A 22,927-nucleotide genomic window follows, 5' to 3' on the forward strand; every position below is an offset into this window, starting at 1 on the left:
CCCGGAGTCGCGCCGCCCCCTCCGTGGAGCTTCTTCCTCCGCCCGAGCCGCCGCCACCGAGCTGCTCCCGGAGCCCCGCAGCCCCCTCCGCGGAGCCGCCGCCCGAGCCCCTCCGAGCTGTTCCCGGAGCCGCGCAGCCCCCTCCGCGGAGCCGCCGCCCGAGCCCCTCCGAGCTGCTCCGGGTCCCGCCGAGCGCTGCAGCCCTTAGGGAGCTCGGCGCATCTCCCGGGGCGCAGTTCCTCTGTTACTGTCCCCGGGAGCCCGAGGGCATCCCCGCCTTTCTGGGGATCCTGCTCCAATTCCCCGGGAGGCCTTTCCCCCGGGAAGGTCGGTGCAGCTCCTGCTCCTCCGGGACGGGGCTCTCCTGTCCTGGGGACACGCGCCCCGGCCTCAGCCCGGCTCCTCGCGGGGCCCCTCCCCCTTGGAGGCCTTTTGTTTCTTTATTTCTTTTTCCCCGTCTTCCTACCTTGATAGAAGCGCGAACTCTTCTCACTGTAGCATTCCAGCTGGGCTCTCTTTAAATCTCAGGCCGAATTCGTAGATTTTCAGGATGATTGGATGGTTTTCTAGGTAATTTGTTGAGGACAAGTGACTTGGAGACCCTACTCTGCCGCCATCTTGCCCCTCCCCTCCAAAGCTTTCTTTTTTTAAAAAAAAATACCCAAGCCTTTAACAGAGGTAGAGAGTATGCACGCTGGAGTCAGATAGCCTAGATGTGAATCCTAACTCCACCATCTACTCGTCCGTGACTCTAGGCAAATGTTTTTCCTTCCTTTGACTCAGTTTTCTCATTTCTAAATGGGTTCATAATAGCACACTCATGCTGTTGTGAGGACCAAATTTTTAATATATGTAAAGACCTCAGAATAGCTTAGAATAATGCCTCACAAGGAAAAGTGCTATATTTACTTTTAGCTATTATGGTTATCTGTATAAAGTTACAAGATATTATAAATCTATTACAGATCAAGAATAACATTAGAGAGAACTTGATAACTATGGCATGAGAAATGGGACAGCAATACACCATTTAATAAAATGTTATAATCTAATATATAAAAGACGTAGGCATTAAAAATAAGAGGTATAAATAATGATAGAACAGTTCTTTTTTTTAAAAAAGAGAAATAAATTTTCTCTTAAATTTATTATTATTTAAATTTATCATTATTATTTAAATTTCTCTTAAGAGAAATAATATTTATTTTATTTTATTTATCCTCAAGCATGCACCTCATGGAGCATGATCTCAGGACCCATGAGATTACAACCCAGGAAATCATGACTTGAGCCAAAACCGAGTCAGATGCATAACACAGAGTCACCCAGGTGCCCCAGTGATATCACAGTTCTTGAAGCATGAACAGTAATATTAGAGATGATTCACACTTTGGATCATTCTTTTAACATCAATTTTAAGAGTTATAGAAATTTAGTGTGATGCATTTTTGGATAAAAATTGATCTTAATAGCATCAAATTAACTGTAAACCTTAGTTTACAGAATTATACCTGAAGCCCATGAAGAACTATTAAAACTCAATAATAGAATGAACAGACCCCAAGAGAAATATAAACAAAAGATTTTAACAAACACTTGCTAAAGAATGTATACAAATGGTAACTAAGCAACATGAAAAGATGCCCAAGGTCATTAGCCATTGGGGAAATGCAAATAAAAACAAGTACCAACACATATGCTAGAACGACTAAAATAAACACTGGCCATAGTAAGCATTCATAAAAATGTGGAGCAACTGGAACTCTTAATTGCTGCTGGGAATGTCAAATCTATCACCATCTTGAAAAAGAGTTTGAGGATTTCCTAAAACATTAAACATCACCTACCATAAGACCTAGACATTTTACTCCTGAATATTTGCTTAAGAGAAATGAAAACATTTTCCATGCAAAGATATGTACACAAAGATTCACAGCAGAATTTTCTTAACAGCTCAAAGCAGCAAACAAGTCAAAGGTCTATTAAGAGGCAAATAGATAAACAGTTACAGAATACTAATAAGCAACAAAAAGGAAAAAACTACTGATGCAGGGCAGCCCAGGTGGCTCAGCAGTTTAGTGCCGCCTTGGGCCCAGAGTGTGATCCTGGAGACACCGGGTCAAATCCTGTGTCAGGCTCCCTGCGGGGAGCTTGCTTCTCCCTCTGCCTGTGTCTCGGCCTTTCTCTCTCTCTCTGTCTCCCATGAATAAATAAATAAAATCTTAAAAAAAAAAAACTACTGATGCATATGTAAGTATGAAAAAATCTCAAAATAATTATGCTGAGTGAAAGAAGCTAGATCAAAACAGAGTACCTATTATATGATTCCATTTATATGAAATTTAGAAAATGCAAGCTAATCCATACTGCCAGAAAGCACAGCAGTTGTTGCCTGGTGACAGGGAATGAAGAATGGACAATGAAGAGAGTGATTGCAAAGAATTGCAACATTACAAAACATTACAAAGTGACAAACATTGTCATTATATTGCTTCTGTTGATGGTTTCACAAATAAACATCATGTTATGTCAAAACTTAACACTGGATGCTTTAAATGTGTGCAATCTATAGACGTCAATTATGCTTTAATAAAGCTGGAAAAAAATAATAAATCAACTGTATGTTTCAATTTAATGTATTTTTCAATGTCCTGCACTTTATGCAAATAGACAATAAAGAAATGGTGTTGGCTCTGCAAGAAAAATGATTTTGCGTTGAATTGCTATATATAGGGCAGCCCCAGTGGCGCAGCGGTTTAGCGCCGCCTGCAGCCTAGGGCATGATCCTGGAGACCCAGGATCCAGTCCCATGTCAGGCTCTCTGTATGATGCCTGCTTCTCCCTCTGCCTGTGTCTGCCTCTCTCTCTCTGTCTCTATGAATAAATAAATAAAATCTTAAAAAAAAAAAAGAATTGCTATCAAATCCAGTTGTGCAGTTAAAAAAATCTTCTCTAAGCAAACATCATGCTTAACAGTTTTTATATTCAAAACCTTTGTCCTGCTGAAAATCGCCACATTCCCCCCACCCCAACTGAGAAGTGGAACAGATAAACTTTGCTTTCATTAATGTTGCTGCGTGTGAACCACTGTTAGTGTCACCACATGCATTTGCAAGGTGGTGTTCACAAGTACCAAATGAACTGGTCCATATTGGAAACCTCAGAGTTATCAAAGTTTATGGTTTTTGGTTTGGCAAGAGAGCTCTGGCTCGCTCTTTTCTTGCATGTGAAAGTATCTATGTTGGTTATTTTAGCGCATATAGAACAATTAAAACAGATGGAAGTATTTAGGAGGAAATATCCTTGCCAACAAGAGTTTTGTCAGAGCAGTTCTTTTCAGAAACTCTAAATTATTAAAAACCACAAAAGTTTATTTAAACAATAAGTATGTGGGGAACATTTTCGAAAGCAACTTCTGAACAAAGAAGGCATGTGTGATAAGCACATAAAGATTCAGATGGCAGACTTGGGTTATATCCTGCATTTACCATGATATTTATCAAGAAAGTTCAGGCAATGATAAATGAGTTTGATTCATTTATAAGTAAATGACTTCTTTTTTTTTAAGATTTTATTTATTTATTCATGAGAGACGCAAAGAGAGAGGCAGAGACACAGACAGAGGGAGAAACTCCCTTGGGAGCCTGATGTGGAGCTCGATCTCAGCACCCTGGGATCATGCCCCGAGCCGAAGGCAGACGCCCAACCACTGAGCCACCCAGGTGTCCCTACATGATTTCAAAATATAATTATACATAAACTTCAAAGGTTTGCTGCAACAAAAATTATTTTTAACTCAGAGTGAAATTTATTCTATTCATTATGATAGAGTGCGGCCTGTAAAATAAAGGAGCCCATAGAACCTAAGAAAATACGAAAACTGCTTTGCTTATTAATACCTACCTGGTCATTTCTTCCAGGAAGTAAAAAATATATATATTCCTAAATGCAAACAAAAGAATGCATAATTATGCCACGATCTTAGAATACGGGGTATAATGTGAAGCATATTTTCATCAAGTTTCTTACATCTTAGTTTCTTATATCATAGTTTTCTTTGCTGTGCAGAAGCTCCATAGTTTGATGAAATCCCACTTGTTTATTTTTATTTTTCCTTTGATTGCCTTTGCTTTTGGAGCCAGACCCAAAAAAAATCTTCACTAAGACCAATGTGAAGAAGCTTACCAGCTATGTTTTCTAGGAATCTAATGGTTTCAGGTCTTACATGTAAGTCTTATGGTATAAGGGGATCAGTTTCATTCTTTTGCGTGTAGCTGACCAGTTTCCCAACACTATTTAATAAAGAGACTGTCCTTTCCCCTGTGCATATTCTTGGCTCCTTTGTTGTAAATTAACTGAGTATACATATGCCTGGATTTATTTCTGCGTTCTATATTCTATTGCATTGTTCTATGCTTGTGTTTTATGCCTGCACCATAGTTTTGTAATATAGGTTGGAATCAGGACATGTGATCCCCCTAGCTTTGTCTTCTGACTCTAGATTGCTTTCGCTATTCAAGGTCTTCTGTGATACCACACAAACTTCACAATGGTTTGTTCTATTTTTTTGTGAAAAATGCCACTGGAATTATGATAACAATTGTACTGAATCTTTAAATTGCTTTGGGTAGTATGAACATTTTAACAATATTAATTGTCCTAACCCATGAGCACAGAATATCTTTTGTGTCTTCTACAATTTCCTACATCAATGTCTTATAGTTTACAGCATACAGATATTTTACTTCCTTGGTTAAATTTATTCCTAGATATTTTATTTTATTTTATTTTATTTTATTTTATTTTATTTTATTTTATTTTTAATTTTTATTTATTTATGATAGTCACAGAGAGAGAGAGGGGCAGAGACACAGGCAGAGGGAGAAGCAGGCTCCATGCACCGGGAGGCCGACGCGGGACTCGATCCCGGGTCTCCAGGATCGGGCCCTGGGCCAAAGGCAGGCGCCAAACCGCTGCGCCACCCAGGGATCCCCCTAGATATTTTATTTTTTAATGCAAGTATAAATGGGATGAAAGATCTAAATGTGAGACAAGATTCCATCAAAATCCTAGAGGAGAACACAGGCAACACCCTTTTTGAACCTGGCCACAGCAACTTCTTGCAAAATACATCCATGAAGGCAAAAGAAACAAAAGTAAAAATGAACTATTGGGACTTCATCAAATAAGAAGCTTTTGCACAGCAAAAGAAACAGTCAATAAAACTAAAAGACAACCTACAGAATGGGAGAAGATATTTGCAAATGACTTATCAGATGAAGACTAGTATCCAAGATCTATAAAGAACTTCTTAAACTCAACAGCAAAGAAACAAACAATCCAATCATGAAATGGGCAAAAGACATGAACAGAAATCTCACAGAGGAAGACATGGACATGGCCAACATGCACATGAGAAAATGCTCCGCATCACTGGCCATCAGGGAAATACAAATCAAAACCACAATGAGATACCACGTCACACCAGTGAGGATGGGGAAAATTAACAAGGCAGGAAACAACAAATGTTGGGAGAGGATGCGGAGAAAAGGGGGAACCCTCTTACACTGTTGGTGGGAATGTGAACTGGTGCAGCCACTCTGGAAAACTGTGTGGAGGTTCCTCAAAGAGTTCCTCAAAGAGTTAAAAATAGACCTGCCCTACGCCCAATGCAATTGCACTGTTGGGGATTTACCCCAAAGATTCAGATGCAATGAAACGCCGAGACACCTGCACCCCGATGTTAAGGTCCATCCTCCCGCTGTCCAGAGCCCTGGGCCCCCAAGGCTGACTACCCAGGGCATGTGTACAACGTGGTCTGCATGGCAAAAAAAAGTCATTTCCTTGGAGACTTCCTAATAACCTCTCTTTATACTGGAAATGCTGTTTCTGCTGTGACAATTTTTTAGTCTGTCAGGTCGTACCTTCTCTCTAGAAAGGAATTGCTTAAGGTTAAATTCCATGTGCCACTAATAAAACATATTTTGAAAGAAAAAAAAAAAAAAGGTCTGCTTATTTGATGTAGCAGCAATGTCCACAATAGCCAAACTGTGGAAGGAGCCTCGGTGTCCATCAAAAGATGAATGGATAAAGAAGAGTGGTCTGTGTATACAATGGAATATTACTCAGCAATTAGAAATGACAAATACCCACCATTTGCTTCAACGTGGATGGAACTGGAGGGTATTATGCTGAGTGAAATAGGTCAATTGGAGAAGGACAAATTCTCATTCATTTGGGGAATATAAAAAATAGTGAAAGGGAATAAAGGGGAAAGGAGGGAAAATGAGTGGGAAATATCAGAAAGGGAGACAGAACATGAGAAACTCCTAACTCTGGGAAAAGAACAAGGGGTGGTGGAAAGGGAGGTGGGTGGGGGTGACTGGGTGATGGACACTGAGGCGGGCACTTGATGGGATGAGCATTCGTGCTATGCTCTATGTTGGCAAATTGAACTCCAATTTAAAAAAAAGAAAAAAGAAAAAAATTAATTTCTCTTTCCACTAATTTGTTGTTAGTGTACAGAAAAGCAACTAATTCTTGTACATTGATTTTGTATCTTGCAGCTTTACTGAATTAATTACTTCTATTTTTTCATTCAATCTTTAGGGTTTTCTATATATAATATCATGTCACCTGCAAATTGAGGCAATTTTACCTCTTCCTTTCTAATTTGGATGCCTTTTATTTTTTGTTCTTATTGAATTGCTCTGGTTAGGACTTCCAGTATTATGTTGAATAGAAGTGGTGAGAGTGGGCATCCTGGTCTAGTTTCTGATTCCAGAGGAAAAGCTTTCAGTTTTCACTGTTGATAATGATGCTAACTGTGGGCTTGTTGTATACAGGCTTTATCATATTGAGATACATTCCCTCTATACTGAATTTGTTGAGAATTTTTATCAGAATGGTTGCTGAATTTTGTCAAATGCTTTTTCTGTGCATTTATTGATATGATCATATGATCATTATATTTCAATTTGTTAATGTGGAATATCACACTGAGGTTAGACAAGGTTGAACGATCCTTTCATGCATGGAAGTAAATCCCCCTTGATTTTATACTTTTAAATTTTACAACCATGACTTGCATTGCAAGAAATATTTCAAATTAAGCTAAGGAATGCATGTGAGCTTTTAGGTATTTTTCAGATCAAGTAATAAATTCCAAAATTAATTTATGACTCACACACACATATATAATGGAATGGTTGATTTTTCATTTTAGTTTTTCATACTAGTGGCATTCCAGTGAGATAAATAATTTAGATGGAAAAATAAAATCAATTTTTTATAACAAAAAAAGCTAAGTGAGAGTTTTATCTTTAGTTGCCAGCATTCTAAATTATTGAAGAAACTGACCCTACCATTAATATCAGTCCTATATGTATTTTTATTTTCCCTAGGGACATCAAAGCGAGGAATACAGACAGCCTCCACACCAACAAACACTTGTTCGGCAAGATGCCTAGGTATTTGCTAAAGGAAATTTGACAACTCTTTTTTTATATAAGATTTTATTCATTTATTCATGAGAGACAGAGAGAGAGAGAGAGAGAGAGAGAGAGAGAGAGAAAGGCAGAGACACAGGCAGAGGGAGAAGCAGGCTCCATGCATGAGCCGGACGTGGGATTGAATTCCCATCTCCAGGATCAGGCCCTGGGCCAAAGGCGGCGCTAAACCGCTGAGCCACCGGGGCTGCCCCAACAACTCTTTTTTAACAAACAAAAATGATCTAGCACTTTTCATCCATTTATTATGTCCCAAACATTATTCTAAGCACCTTCAATGTACTAATTCATCTCTCACAACCACCCTATGCAGCATTATTGCATTACTATTCTCCTTGCAGGGCTGAGGACTGGAGCCAGAGTGAGAATTGGCTTCCAGAAAGGAATCAGGTTAGCTAACCGGGCTTGCCCATAACACACGGACTTACTTTTTTTATTAGCACTCTGCTTACGTAGAAATAGTTTTTTGCTCTTTTAGTTTAGAAATTAATATATTTCGACCTAAATGAGATGTGAGTGGCAGGGGGGAAGAGAGGCCAAGTGGAGAGTGAATAAGAGTGAGAGGCCAGTATCCCTCCTCAGAGGACATGTGCCACAGGACTGCAGCCAGGAGGCTCTCACATCTTGGGTACCACCCTGTTCACCTAACGAGAATGCGATTCGATGGTCTTAGGGGCATTTTGGATGCACAAAAGAGACGACTTAAAGGTTGACTCTGGATTTAAAATTTAATTTTCAGTTCATTAAAGTTATGAATCGAAATCACACCTTCCTTAGGAATTTTACTTAACCACCCGCCCCAGCCCACACCCCCACCATGAATCTGGTAATTTTAGCAATCAATTTAGAGTAGTGGGTCTCAAGGTTTTAGGCTTCAGGATCCTATGCCACTCTTAATGATAATCGAGAAGCCCAATGAACTGTTCTTTAAGTAAATTAAACCTATCAATATTTACTATATTAGAAATGAAAACTAGAAATTAAAAAAAATAATCCACTTGAAAATAATAAATACCTACAAAAATTGACAGGAGTAATTTATCTTTTGGTGAAAAATAACGATGTTTCCCAAAACAAAGCAACAAAACAAAAATGTAGTAAAAAACAGTGGCACTGTTTCACATTTGTGCCGATCTCTTTAGTGACTGGCTTAATAGAAGACAGCTGGGTTCTCCTATCTGCTGCATTCTGTGGGTTGCAATATCATATTTGTGGAAGCTTCTGGGTGAGTCCACTGGACATGCTGAGGCAGCAAGAATGAAAAAGCAAAAGAGTCTGAAATTTTAGCATCTTTATGAAAATAGTTTTGACCACATGAAATCCCTAATAGATCTGGGGATCCCACAGAATTCCAAGGCACACTTTGGAAACTCATCGCAGCAGTGACTTTGAATGCTGTTTGTTACCAATCCATAGGTCTAAATCTTTTTAAGGGTCACAAAAACCCAGAAGAAAAACCTCCCTAAGCACGTATGTAGTTCTCATGCATTTAATAAGTTAACTTCATAAAAGCCAGAAACCTGAAGTTATCTTAATTACCCAAAAAAAGAACATAAACTTACCAAGATTTTTGTCCCAAATCCCAAGTTTAAATGATTATACATTTTACACTGGAGTTATCAGACTGTGATTCTACTAGGGTGATCTTAAAATTACATGTCTATAAACTACTGATTATGCAAAGATTCTCCTTAAAAAATATTAACGTTATGGTCTTGATTCTCTTAAACATTTATATTTTAATTCTGTATTTTCTCAGAGGTGAAAGATGCTTACTTCCTAGGGAAGGCAATTACCTTCCCAGTCTGACTGGGATTCCTTTCGACCTGTTCCCTTAGCCAGTGTTTTCATGGGTTTTTAATTAGCTGATCTTATGAGAGGCACTAGACTTCACATGGTCATTATATCAATGGTTCCATACCATCAAGAGGGAATAAATCATGTAGCCCATGGTCCTGAATTCAGTTATAGGTATGACCTATTATTTTCCTTCTACTAAAAAAAGTCTAAAACTCTCACACAGGCTGGTGGCTTGACTGGATTTTGAATACATCTGGATCTTAAGCTTTGTATATGTCTTCTGGCCTAAGGACCTTTGAACTTGACAGTAATTCATCATTCATTCATATTATCTGGACCATACAGTCATTCAGATATTTAAACTCTTACCTGACTCAATTATGGATAGCTCATGTGGCTCTTCCTGGCATAAAAACCAGTGTCACTCAACCGATAAATGATTTCGTGAGATACAGAATTCATCCTAACTTTATAAAAATAGAATTAAATCAAATTTTCCTATTCATAATCTCAGCCATTAAATGGAGCATTATGATTAAAAATAAAGAAAACCTAATGAAATTAACCCATGTAATCATAGGTTAAGAAAGTAAAATGGAAGGAATTTAGTCTGCACTTAAACAGCCTAACAACCTTTCGAAGGCACAGAAATTTAAAAATACCAGTTGGCATTCAACTTTTCCCAACTGCACCACTTCAGAGGAAAAATAGCTACAAATCCCTGGATTAAAGGAACAATAAAAGTATCTATATTTCTCAGACTGGAATGTTGTAGATGAACTCTATGTTGGGATCGATTTCTCTTGGATTATTTAGACTGATTTATCAGACAGTAACTGATCCTGTCTCTGGAGATCCACAGTCTGTCACTTCATGAAAGGGCAGTTGCCACTTGACATGCAGAGAGGCAGTAGAGTCTCACATGACTCTAGACAGAAGTCTCAGAGAAGGAAGCATAATGTTAGACATATTGTCAGAGACTGTAGGGGATCTTTCCATTTCTCAATCATTTCAGTTTTATCTGAAGAGAGATGGAAATATGTTTAAGAATTCATCGAGCCCAGAAATACAGAAATGGGGTACATGAAATGAATGGAATGAACAAATACCAATGATATTATTTTCCTGATTAAAAAAAAGTCTAGCCTCAGGTTTCTCAGATGGGCTAAGAGTTTTCTATCCCATTTAAAATGTTACTAAGTCTCCAATTCAATAAATGCTACTTCTTGAGGTGCAAATAATCATCATTTTTCACTCACAGAACACAAAAGCACAGGCATGAAATGTTTAATCCAACATCTAAATCCCAAACTTGACCACAAAGAAGATGTTTAATTCAAAGAGAAAGGACTTACCTGAGGAGAGAAAAAATTTAAAACGTATTTCAATTTTAATATTTACATATTGTGGATCCTCTTCATTTTTACCAACATAACTAGGTAGCCTGTGGTTCTTACCAAAGTTCATCTTTTACTGCATTGTTGAAACTTCAAAATACCACCAAGGAAAGTCAAATAGAATTTAGGCCATAAACTGCTATCTCCAGTAGCAAATGACTAAGCTATAAAAAATTATTTATGGCTATAATTTTTACTCCAAACAGAACTTAAGGTAAAGCTACTCATTTTTATGATGCAATTTATCTTTATTTATAAACTATCCATACTGTATCTGCGTATGTGTATATATGTGTGTATATGTATGCATATGTGTGTGTATAAATGTAAAAGAAACACTCATGCACCCACAACTCAGCATACCTTTGAAGTTCCTATAAGCATATCATGCATTAGTCATATATGGCCATTTTTCATGGGGCATTTATATATTTTCTCGTATAAAAAAGAAGGTCAGTTTCTAGATACAGCTTCAAAAAAAAAAAAAACAAAAGAAAAACTTATAAAAGTTTATATAAAAAGGGTTATAAAAAGGTCAAACCCAGAGCTCGTTGGCTTGGACTACACATGCTTATTTTTAAAATATTTTTTTTTTAAGAAGTGAGCAAACAAGAGAGAGAATATGAGCAGGGGGAAGGGCAGAGAAAGAGGGAGAATCAGACTCTCCGCTGATCAGGGAGCCTTGACAAAGGCTCTATCCGAGGACCCTGAGATCATGATCTAGCCTAAGGCAGACGCTTCACCAACTGAGCCACCCAGGGACCCCTACATGTTTATTTTATAGCCAATTTCCTTCCAAAGGCTAAGAAAGTCTGATCAATCCCAAGCAGAACATGAAAATAGCATATGCCTGCTTTGTCCAAAGTGACAAAATGCTTACCAGGATACAGCACACATGGCTCTGTCTATGAACACAGAAGTGTTCACATCTGTTTAGAAAAACTCAAATGTTCTTGAAATATTCCTTTGTTATTTATTCTTGCTTTACCTCTCTATTCCAAAAAGTTAATTTGTCTGAGTTCTTGCCTTCAATTGTAGGAACTCTTACAAAAAATTTGACATGAAAAAGAAGAAGCATTATTTTATTTTATTTTTTTTAAATTTTTATTTATTTATGATAGTCACACAGAGAGAGAGAGAGAGGCAGAGACACAGGGAGAGGGAGAAGCAGGCTCCATGCACTGGGAGCACGACGTGGGATTCGATCCCGGGTCTCTAGGATCGTGCCCCGGGCCAAAGGCAGGCGCTAAACCGCTGCGCCACCCAGGGATCCCAAGAAGCATTATTTTAAAAAATATTTCCTATTATGATAAGGGATTATTAAATATTCTTACTTTTTTAAACAACAAATAATGAACTGAAAGTATTACGATGATTCTATATTCCTTTGATACAAAGGAAAATGAAAATTAAAGAAGTAATTATAAAAAAATAGACAATTGGACTATACTAAAATTCAAAACTTCTGTGTATCAAAGAGCATAACCAACATAGTGGAAAGGTAACCCACAGAATGGGAGAAAATATTTGTAAGTCATATACCTAATAGGGAATTAATATCCATAATATATAAAGAACTACTACAACTCAACAACAACAAAACAAATTTAAAAATGGGTGAAGGATGTGAATACATAGCTCTCCAAAGAGGATACAGAAATGGCCAACAAGTATATGAGAAGATGCTCAATATTACTAATCATTAAGCCAACGCAAATCAAAGCCACAATATCTCTTGACACCCATTAAGGTGACAACTATCAAAAAACAGGAAATAACAAGTGTTGTTGAGGATGTAGAGAATATAAAATGGCACAGCCACTATGGAAAACAGCATGAAGTCTCTTCAAAAAAAGTAAAAAATAGAATTGCCATATGATCCAACAATTCCACTCCTGCATATAAATTTGAAAAAGAATTCAAAGCAGGATCTCAAAAAGATATTTGTACCCCACGTGCACAGCAGCACAACAGCCACAAGTTCTAGGAGGAACCCATGTGCCCATCAACAGATGAATGGATAAGTGGACATGGCATATACACGAAATGCAGTATTGTTCAGTCTTCTAACATCTGCTACAATGTGGGTGAACCCTGAGGACATTATGTTAAGTGAAATAAACCTGTCACAAAAAGACAAATACTGCATGATCCCATTTATATGGATGAGATATTTAGAGTAGTCAATATCACAGAAAAAGAAAGTGGAATGGTGGTTGTCGGGGGCTCGAGGTGCTAGGGACTGTTGTTTAATGGGGATAGGAGTCAATTTTGCAAAATGGAAAAGTTCTGCAGATTGGTTGCACAACAATGAAAATGTACTTAACATAACTGAACTTATGAACACTCAAAAATGATGCAAGTCCCTTACATTGTCATTGCAAATAGCTCTAAAAAATGAATTGTTCTACAGATATTTAGGAAAATACTTCTAGTTTTACATAGGCACACTTTCAGCAGGCTTCATAAATAATGCACACCAAGCATTAATTCAAAAAACATATGTTTTAAGCACCTATTTGCCTGTTGTTAAAAATGCTACTTTTTATTGCATAAAGATCTATCAAATAGACACTTTTATTAATTTCTTTAGAGTTCAGGATGGGCTTTTCAGGGCAGAGGGACAGTCTATTTTCTCTCACCTAAACACATCACTAATGGAAATCCCTCATTAGTTTAACATTTCATACTCTTCTTTTCACACCAAAATTCATGATTCTTTTTTTAAGATTTTATTTATTTATTCATGAGAGACACAGAGAGAGGCAGAGACATAGGCAGAGGGAGAAGCAGGCTCCCTGCAGGGAGCCCGATGTGGGACTCGATTCCAGGACCCCGGAATCAGGACCTGAGCTGATGGCAGATGCTCAACTGCTGAGTCACTCAGGTGTCCCCCAAATTCATGATCTTAAATGGATACTACATCTCTGACAATATCTCAAATTGTCCATGTTTGTTGTTAGAATGATTTTTTAATTATAAAATGATAATCTTAGAGTCTGAAGTAACTCTTCTCACTCAAAACACTTTGAAAAAAAACAGGACCAACTTATTAGCATCATGGGCATTTACCTATTAAAAGTTTTGGGAGAAGAAAGAAGGAAGGAGGCCACAGGGAAGTCATAACCTGTAGACTAACATGGTGAAAAACAGGTATTGCACAATGAAGACCCAAAAGATAGGGAAAGGATTTACATCAAAAGCATAGCAATGGAATACACTGAAAAACATACAAATGTCTAAATAACAGCTATGAGAGCAGTCACAGAAACAGAGCCAGGGCCATCAGTTACCCATCTATTGAATACTCATGCTTTGCACTGTATTCAGTGCTTTATAGGTTATCCATTTATTTAATAATCACAAGGAATACATGTGATTAGGCTATCTTCTCCCTCATTTTAGAGGTAAAGCTGATGTTCAGTGAATCTAAGTAGTTTACCTAATGTCACATAGTTGGTATTGTGAGCCTCCCACCTTTTTTCTAATTGTTATTAGGAGCTATCAGACTAGGAGAGGCCCAAATATCCCTCTAAAATGCAGGCACTTTATTTAACTATAACCTCACTCCCATTCCTTCCCACTTTATTACCCAATAAGCTCTGCATATTGACATTTCCTTTAAGCAAATACAGTTTAAAAACCATTTCCATCACAGAGGATCAATCAGGTCACAAAGATTATTTGCTTGTTTTATGGATCAAGAAATAACCCCACATTGCCATTGGTTATGTCACCACAACTCACTTTCAAGGCTTCTTGAAGGTCTCCCATCAATCACCAAACAGCACAGACCTCAGCAAATTAATGGAGGAACACACAAAATTTGAGAGCAGAGGATGGGGGAAAGCTGATCCAGCATGGGATTCATTCCCTTAGGATAATTAATTATAGCATTCCTGAAAGAGGAAGATCCACTTAAGAAATGACATAATCCTTTCCATTGGGTTTTTAAAGGTAATATTTCAGAAGAAAAAGATGAGTCCAGCCTCCTGTCACTGGGTTTTAAAACCTCTTTCTTCCCCTACCCCCAGGCCACATCCTTTAAATCAATGGATTTAAAAATCTCAAATATACTTTGTACAATATGGGAAAATATGAGGTTACTACCTACATGAAAAACGACCTCTGTCTTGAGTTTCCATGAGTAGCAACGCATCATTCCATCCTTCATGTCTCTGTGAAAAATAACACATGCCTTATTTCCAACTTCACAAATTGTAAAGAAGAGTCATCCATTAGGAAAAACAGTCATCTTTCTTGTTTCCATTTGTTTTTTGAGATATTAAACCAAGTGACACAATCAGTTCACATGATGGTATGCTATTTCCATGTTCTGCCTGGGATTGATCAGACTTTCTTAGCCTTTGGAAGGAAACTGGCTATAAAATAAGCATGTAGGGGTCCCTGGGTGGCTCAGTTGGTGAAGCATCTGCATGGGCGGGGGTGGAGGGGAAGAGCATTCACAGATGACTTTGAGGTTTCTAGTTTGGGTTGGGGAAGAGGCATTGCTTTTAACCAAAAGAAGGCACACACAGTAAAATATAGATTTAGAAGAAAAATCAGTTCTTACCTGTGCATGTTATGTCTGAGGAGCAGTGTAGTGGGCATAAACTGTATGTCATTGGGTTTTACCCTACCTTGGTGGGAGGTATGGGTAGGTAATAAGCTTTGGGAGTAATCAAATGGGTAGAAGTTAACTTCTCCCCACCCCCTTCTTCCCCCTCTGCCTGTACCCCTGCTCATGTACTATAAATAAATAAATAAATAAATAAATAAATAAATAAATAAATAAATAATGCTTTAAAAGAATAAAAGAAAAAATACAAAAACCAAAGGAGAGGTAAGAAAATATGAAAGCATAGCTCTCTGCTCCAGGTGAAGTAAAAGGGAAAGTTGGAAGAATAAACACAAGTCAGCATTGCAATCAGTTGCCCTGATTTACACAGGACATGAAACAAATCAGAAGGATCAACGAGAAACAAATTATGATGAGAAAATGAAGTTCAGTCATTTCATTAATACCTTTTGTACCTAGATCAGTAACTTTAGAGACCACTGTTTTACAGTGGTTGCACTTTGTACCTTGGACAAGACCTTTGAGCATCCCCTACAGGTCAGCCCTGACAATAATTTTACTGCATACCATTTTATCTTTCACAAATAAATTGCCCTTTTGATGAAGCCAATGAAACAAAAATAAATGTGCAATTATTTTTCTGTAACAAAAAAATATCAAAACATTAGAATCACTGAAGAATAGAGAACACACCCCATACCTCCTTGTGTCTCCAGGCATTCACTCATAGGAAATGCACCCAAATTGTATTTTGATGATGTAGAAAGAGGAATAATTCCAAAAAAAAAAAAAGCTAAAATAAATTATAATTGAATTTTCATCCATAAAGTCTTTTGTTTTAATTTAATTTACTTATTTGTTTTATTTTATTTTATTTTTGACTCCTCTGTTTAAACTGTGAGCAATTTGGAAAATCAAAAAATAGCTCATTTCTTTGCATAAAGGTTCTTGTTCTTGGATTATGCCTCACTCCCTTCTAGAGACACGCAGAGGAAACTGAAGCCTCTTTGGCTTTCTGTGTCGTGAATCTTGTGGGGAAAAAAAAATTCTGGTCACTTGTGCAGCACTTACACTTATACATAGTATATGTATATATATGCAGATAAAGAAAAATCCATTTTGGGGCCCTTTATCCACTAAATTTTAATCTTTTAAAAAATCATTAACAGAGATTATATCTGATTCCTCAGAAAGTGCTTCACAATCTGGCACAGCACAGCGTGCACTGCTGCAAGAAAGGGTTCTTCTGAAAATGTGATGATTAGAGCCGGATCCATCCTCTGATTTACAATTAACCAATTTACTAACTGAAATTAAAATTTATCAGATGAGGGATGCCTGGGTGTCTCAGTTGGTGAAGTGTTTGCTTTCAGCTCAGGTCATTATCCTGGGTCGTGGGATCGAGTTCTGCATCCGGCTCCAGACTTGCCAGGGGTGGGGGCAGGGGGGTCTGCTTCTCTCCTGTCTCTTCCCTCTGTCCCCCAACTTGTGCGTGTTCTCTCTCTCTCTCAACACTAAATAAATGAAATCTTTTAAAATTTTTTTAAAAATTAAAAAAATAAAATTTATCAGTGACACACCCATCTTTGATAATATAATATTTATCCATCATGAAGAAACAGTATAGTTAAGTAGCTCGTTTTTATTATTTTTATTTTATTTTTATTTATTTATTTATTTTTAAGATTTTATTTATTTATTTATGAAAGACACATGGAGAGAGGCAGAGACATAGGCAGAGAGAGAAGCAGGCTCCCTGAGGGGAGCCCGATGCAGGACTCGATCCCAGGACCCCAGGATCTTGACCTGAGCCGAAGGTAGACGCTCAACCACTGAGCTACCCCGGTGTCCCTGTAGCTTTATTTTTTTAATGTGTCATAGTCTCCAAGTAGTAAAACAATGGTTTGTTATTCTTGCTAAGAATTTTTTAAACATGAGATGCTCTACTTTGGTTCTCTTTGCTATTTTCCTTAGGTATGAGCTGCTGACTGTGTCTCAGATTGGCAGCAATTCTTTCACTCAAAAAAAATAAAATGAAATAATTAAATAATTAAATTAAATTAAATTAAACTTTTAGGGACATATGGCTTTTCTTCCACCCCCAGGTTTCAATTTTACTTCAAAACACCTACACAGAGTTGGAAGTTCCTAAAGTGTCAACAGCTGAAATGTCCTAGGAGTTGCAAATGCTTTTCATGTAAAGACTCAGAGATGGAAAATCACTGGATTTGAAGACAGAAGAGAAGAATGGAGAAGAAGGTGGTCTTAGAGGAGTTAATTCAACATTGATTTATTTCTATGCGACTTCACATGGTCCAGTGGAAAAAACAGTCAACACAAAATGTTTTAAACTTCAAATTTTGTAAAACCAGCCAGGTGAAATATACTTTAAAGTGAATTAAAACTAAGAAGCATGAACTAACACTGATTCTTGGTATAAAGACACTGAATGTTTTAGAATGGTTCTGTTTCCTATATATAACATGTATTACATATACTAAGAAAGACTAGTATAACTTAATATTCAAAATCACAGGGTTACTTGTAAAGACTTGCATGCAGTATTCTAAAAATTAACTCTGAAGTTAAGGAAATAAAAAGTAGAAAAACAGAACTAAAATTTGGCATTGATGTTTATATCAGAACATACTTCCCCTGGTATGCAATTTTATTTTCAGCAACACTGGTACTAATTTGGCCATCGTATAGTGAAACGGTTAAAGTAGATTTAAATTTGTTTCTCTCTTTTAAAAAAAAAGATTTTATTTATTTATTCATGCGACACACACACACACACACACACACACACACAGAGGCAGAGACATAGACAGAGGGAAAAGCAGGCTCTATTCAGGGAGCCCGACAAGGGACTCAATCCCGGGTCTCCAGGATCAGGCCCTGGGCTGAAAGTGGCACTAAACCGCTGAGCCATCCAGGCTGCCCGATTTAGATTTGTTTAAAGAAAATTCTAATCTCTGCCACTCAAATGAATAAATATTAAACATTGTTTCAAAAATTTGCCATGCTCACAGCCTTGGAGAGTTGGACAATTGAAAGAGAAGTTTAGAAAATACCCTGATACACTTTGGAAATATATGGCTTTCAAATACATAAAGAAATCCAATGATTTTGTGCTTTATAAAAATGTAAGTAAATAATTAAGATAGTAGAGGTCCAATTGCATATGTCAATACCTTAAGTTATGGAAATACACCCAAAGACATACTCCTATTTTACAACTGTGCTTATCAAGTTTGCCTGGTGTTAGAAATGTACTTTTATTCACTTGCTTGTAAATGAAAGGAGTCATTTGAAAAGCACTTCACTTCTGGTTTCCAAACGTTAAAACTAATAGCATTGTTATATCATCACACAGAATACAGAAATAATCCGTGCCTTGCAAAATAATTTAGACATTAAAAGGGAGAAAAAAGCTTATCTGCTTCCATGTTTCACAGCACTTTCTGATACCACCCATGCCTGAATAATCATTAATACAACATCAAGAGGGAAACACGTCAGTAATATGGAAAATACCTAAGAACACAAAGTGGTGATACAGAGCAGTCAGTGATGAACTCGCTTAAGAGTGGACTTGAACATCAGGGTTTAATTACACTTCTGAAGATTTTAATGTAAGTGCTGCTAAGTATGAGTTATAGGTGCTAAGGATCGCTTTTGAACAAGATTATAATCAACTGTGGTAATGTCAGATGTATTAATGACTTCTGTTCTCCTTAGTCCTGAATGAATGTCTCCATCAATGGATGTTCTGCTTAACCTGGTGGTTCCCTGAGGGTTTGACACTGTATCTTCTAGTTGAGAAATGCTATCTTAGGAGACTCAATAGTGTTGTCTTTTACCTCAAATCACTCCAGGTTGTAAACTTCACTTATGGTGAAATTCTGAGCTTGATAAAGAAATGTGTATATATTCTCTTGAATGAGGTTTCAAAGAGGCAATTAGTTTGAAATTGTGATCTTCTGTGTATGAGTTGGTCCACAAAGACACATTTTTAGAGAAATCAGGAGAACTAAGAGAAAAAACAAAACCCTGGTCATTTGTCTTTAAAAATGGAGCAGGGAAAAGTTTGGAGAAGCTACTGAAATTAATATAGTTATTACACTTTTTAATATAAGTTGGTAACTGCTTTCATAGATACTATGAACTCAATATTGAATTATAACAACCTACTAAGCAGATCATAAAATTGATATCAGGCAAATGAAATAAAATATTTGAGCTTTATCATTTTTTTAAAGGAAAGGTCTGAAGTAAGACATAAGTCAGGCAAATCCAATTATTACTTTGGTCTGATGCCCAAAGAGATTTTGCAAACTAAAGTAGAAATTGAGGCCTCCAGGTATGAGAATGAAGATCAAAACAAAAACAAAAACAAAGACAGTTTCTAATGAGGAAAAAAATGGTAGGTGTATTATGGAGGAAGAATACAATTTTAGCTTTATTTTTTTTTTTAAAGATTTCATTTATTTATTCATGAGAGACACAGAGAGAGGCAGAGACAGAGGGAAGTGGGCTCCTCACAGGGAGCCTGATGTAGGGCTCAATCCCCAGACCCAGGATCATGCCCTTTGCCTAAGCCAAAGGCAGACGCTCAACTGCTGAGTCACCCAGGCATCCCTAAAAGATTAGTTTTAAGGTCAATCATGGTAGATCACTTCATGCCCAAATAATTATAAAGGGCACATATTTCAACACTCATCTATTTTTAAGAGAAAAAGGCCAAAACCTCTTCTGTAACGAAGATTTCTGAGAGTAAATTTTACTTTTCTATACAGCTATGCCACTATAACATCTAGGACACCATGGAATATTCTGATGTCACATATCAGGGACTCCAAATATTTTTAATGAAGACATGGTGGTAAGGCCTAATTCAAAGGAATGAGCCCCACTAATAGTAAGTCATCTTTCAAGAAAGAAAATTAAAGACTTGAGATTCTGCAAGCACGGACCCATTTGTTTGGTATGCACAGAGTTTTCCAGCAGGGGTCTGGAGCTTTACAGTGATCAACAATGAAAGTCCCAGACAATCAAGGCCCATGAATGCTGATACCCCGGGCCCTGATGAGGGGTAGATACCTGTATCTCCCACCTCACTTACTGCACTCTCTCTCTCGAGGGAGTGGAAATAGCATTCTTCTTCTTTATAAACGGAGACAAAATACTGTCATTTCTCAGGACTTACAATTAGGAGCAGTTGCATGCAGATAAATTTGAAACTGTGTTACCATAGTATGTTCTCAGACAAAGAGCCCAATGATTCACCTGTTAGGGACCCAGCTATTTTGAACTCAGAGCTACAACCCATACATTTACTTAAGTGGTCATGAAAACTTTGGTTCAGAAGATTCACTTAGAGTGATCTTTTTGTTTGTTTCTTTCTTTTGGGGAACGGGGCTGGGTAGCAAAATCAGCTGAGCAACTGACTCTTGATTTCAGCTCATATCGTGATCTCAGGGTCTTAAGATCGAGCTCTGCATCTGGCCCCCAGCTCAACAGGGAGTCTGCTTGGGATTCTCTCTCTCTCTCTGCCTCTGTCCCTTCCCGTCCCTCCCTGTCCCTCCCCATCCTTCCCTTTCTCTCTCTCTCTCCCTCTTTCTCTCTCCCTCTCTCAAATAAATAAATCTTTTACAAAAATGAAAAGAAAGAACACTTCTTAAGTAGTAAATTAAAGTCTCTGTGTTAGCATGTTAAGATGGTTAACCATACTCTTTCACCTTAGCTGTGAACTGAATACTAGACAGGAAAACAAGATGATCAACACCATGGGTAAGGCTGCAAAGTGTGTAAGCCCTGTCTCTGACACCAGGGAATGTCAGGAAAGCAGGCACCCAGGGCAAAGTGTTAAAAACAAAAAGAAAAATAAACAAACAACAACAACAAAAAGCCCAGCCAGGTTATCCATCTGGATGGATGTTAGAGCATTGGTGTCAAAAATGGATGTCGGCCTTATAAAGAGAAGAGCTTGTCAAAGGGAAGAGTGATTCAGTTTGAGGGAACTAAGAACTGTTGGAAGTGAGGAACTGATTGAACAGGTAAGAGTTGTTACAAACTGGACTGTGTATCTGTGTGTAGCATGTGGTACAGTTGGTTGAAACCCATATTCAAGATGGTGGGGCTAGTTGAGAGAAACGTGTGTGGATGTTTCTTCACACAGAGCTTTTGGATTTTCCCTTATTTTAAATGTGACACACAGAACCAAACTGAGTATTCTTCAGTCGTGCTCCGACTGGTGCCTGGGATAATGAGCATAATAATATTTCCTGTGATGTGGAGACTATGTCCATAAATGATAGCCCAATGTTGGGGTTTTAGTTGTTACATCCTACAATGGGCTTCTACTGAAGTTTATGGCCAAATGAATTCTTTAGACCTTTTTGTTCTACATGCAAGCCAGTGCTTCTCTTGTCTTTTATCCGTATGATAACATTTTTAATTTAAATATAGGATTTTATGTTTATTCTTGTTATATTTAATCTTTTCTGTTTTGATCCAGCAATTCAAATTCATCGTGCCAAAAATTCAAATTGCTAAATAAGGGATATGAGTAAGCTGTGTTCTGTCTTACCTAGAGAAAGTAAGGAATTTCAAGTTAAAAATGCATCCCGAAGAATTTGGGTAAGATATAAAGAATTTCATAAAGGAAGGGTCAGAGAAGCTCAAATATACACAGGGAAAAATTTTGGTCTCAACTTTGTAAAAATTTGTCAAGGTCCTTTTTCTTAAATTATCAAGTTTTATCTTATTAAAAGTGATTAAAGCATAATGCTTTAAGTAAGCTTTTATCCCTATCTCATGGTGAATTGGCCACCCATTCTTTGTATCCCAAATACATCTTGTTTTATATGTAGGTCATAATACTAGTAAGAAATACTACTCTTCTTTGCCCACTGGTCTCCTTTTTATGCTCAATTGTGAGGTTCTTGGGGATAGGAATCATATCTTATTGCTCTTGATATCCCCAGATATAATGGGCATTTAAAATATTTTTAGTGGGACACTTGAGTGGCTCAGTGGTTAAGTGCCTGCCTTTGGCTCAGAATGTGATCCTGGGGTCTTGGGATTGAGTCTGGCATTGGGGCCCCTGCAGGGAGCCTGCTTCTCCCTCTGCCTATGTCTCTGCCTCTCTCTGTGTGTCTCTCATGAACAAATAAAATAAATAAATAAATAACCTATTAAAAAAGATTTTTAATGGTTGACTTAATAGATCACCAAATGAACTGGAGGCAAAATATGAAACATCCAGCATCTACTATATTTCTGGCTGAACTAGAGATCTTCATGGGCAAAGCCACTGCTTGGCCTCCTGAGGAGATGAATGGAGGAAGGGAGTCAAACAGACCAGGTGATCTATTAAGGTGACCTGGAGTCACACGGATCCATCATGTTCACAATTTTAGTTCTAAGGCCAATTACATACAAACATTATAATACGCCTCAGAGAAGAATCTAAAATAATAGAAGTTTTTTTTTAAATTCATGATGTTTAAAATGTGGATTTTTATATAAAAACCAAAGATACTATTATTTTATATTCATAACTAAGGTATTCTATGACATTTGTAAATAAATCGTCTTCTAAAGTCATGCATTTAATGAGGACTTCTATAGTACTTCAA

The 22,927-nt window shown here is 37.4% G+C and overlaps 1 protein-coding gene across 22 annotated transcripts in view; it reads right to left on the minus strand.

Annotated features, from left to right (window-relative positions):
• CHRM3 (cholinergic receptor muscarinic 3) overlaps positions 1–22,927 on the minus strand; it is a 506,233-nt gene that overhangs the window by 300,380 nt on the left and 182,926 nt on the right. For 7 of the 22 annotated variants that reach the window (XM_072755886.1, XM_072755883.1, XM_072755892.1 and 4 more), the window contains exon 3: positions 14,820–14,883. The exons of 14 other annotated variants lie outside the window; for them this stretch is intronic. The gene's annotated coding sequence lies outside the window, so the exon portion shown is untranslated. Of the gene's footprint in view, positions 1–14,452; positions 14,474–14,819; positions 14,884–22,927 lie in introns of those variants that run through there. One more of the 22 variants, XM_072755893.1, reaches the window with a different exon arrangement.

The sequence above is a fragment of the Vulpes vulpes genome, chromosome 4 (assembly GCF_048418805.1).
Source record: "Vulpes vulpes isolate BD-2025 chromosome 4, VulVul3, whole genome shotgun sequence".
NCBI classification, from domain to species: Eukaryota; Metazoa; Chordata; class Mammalia; order Carnivora; family Canidae; genus Vulpes; species Vulpes vulpes.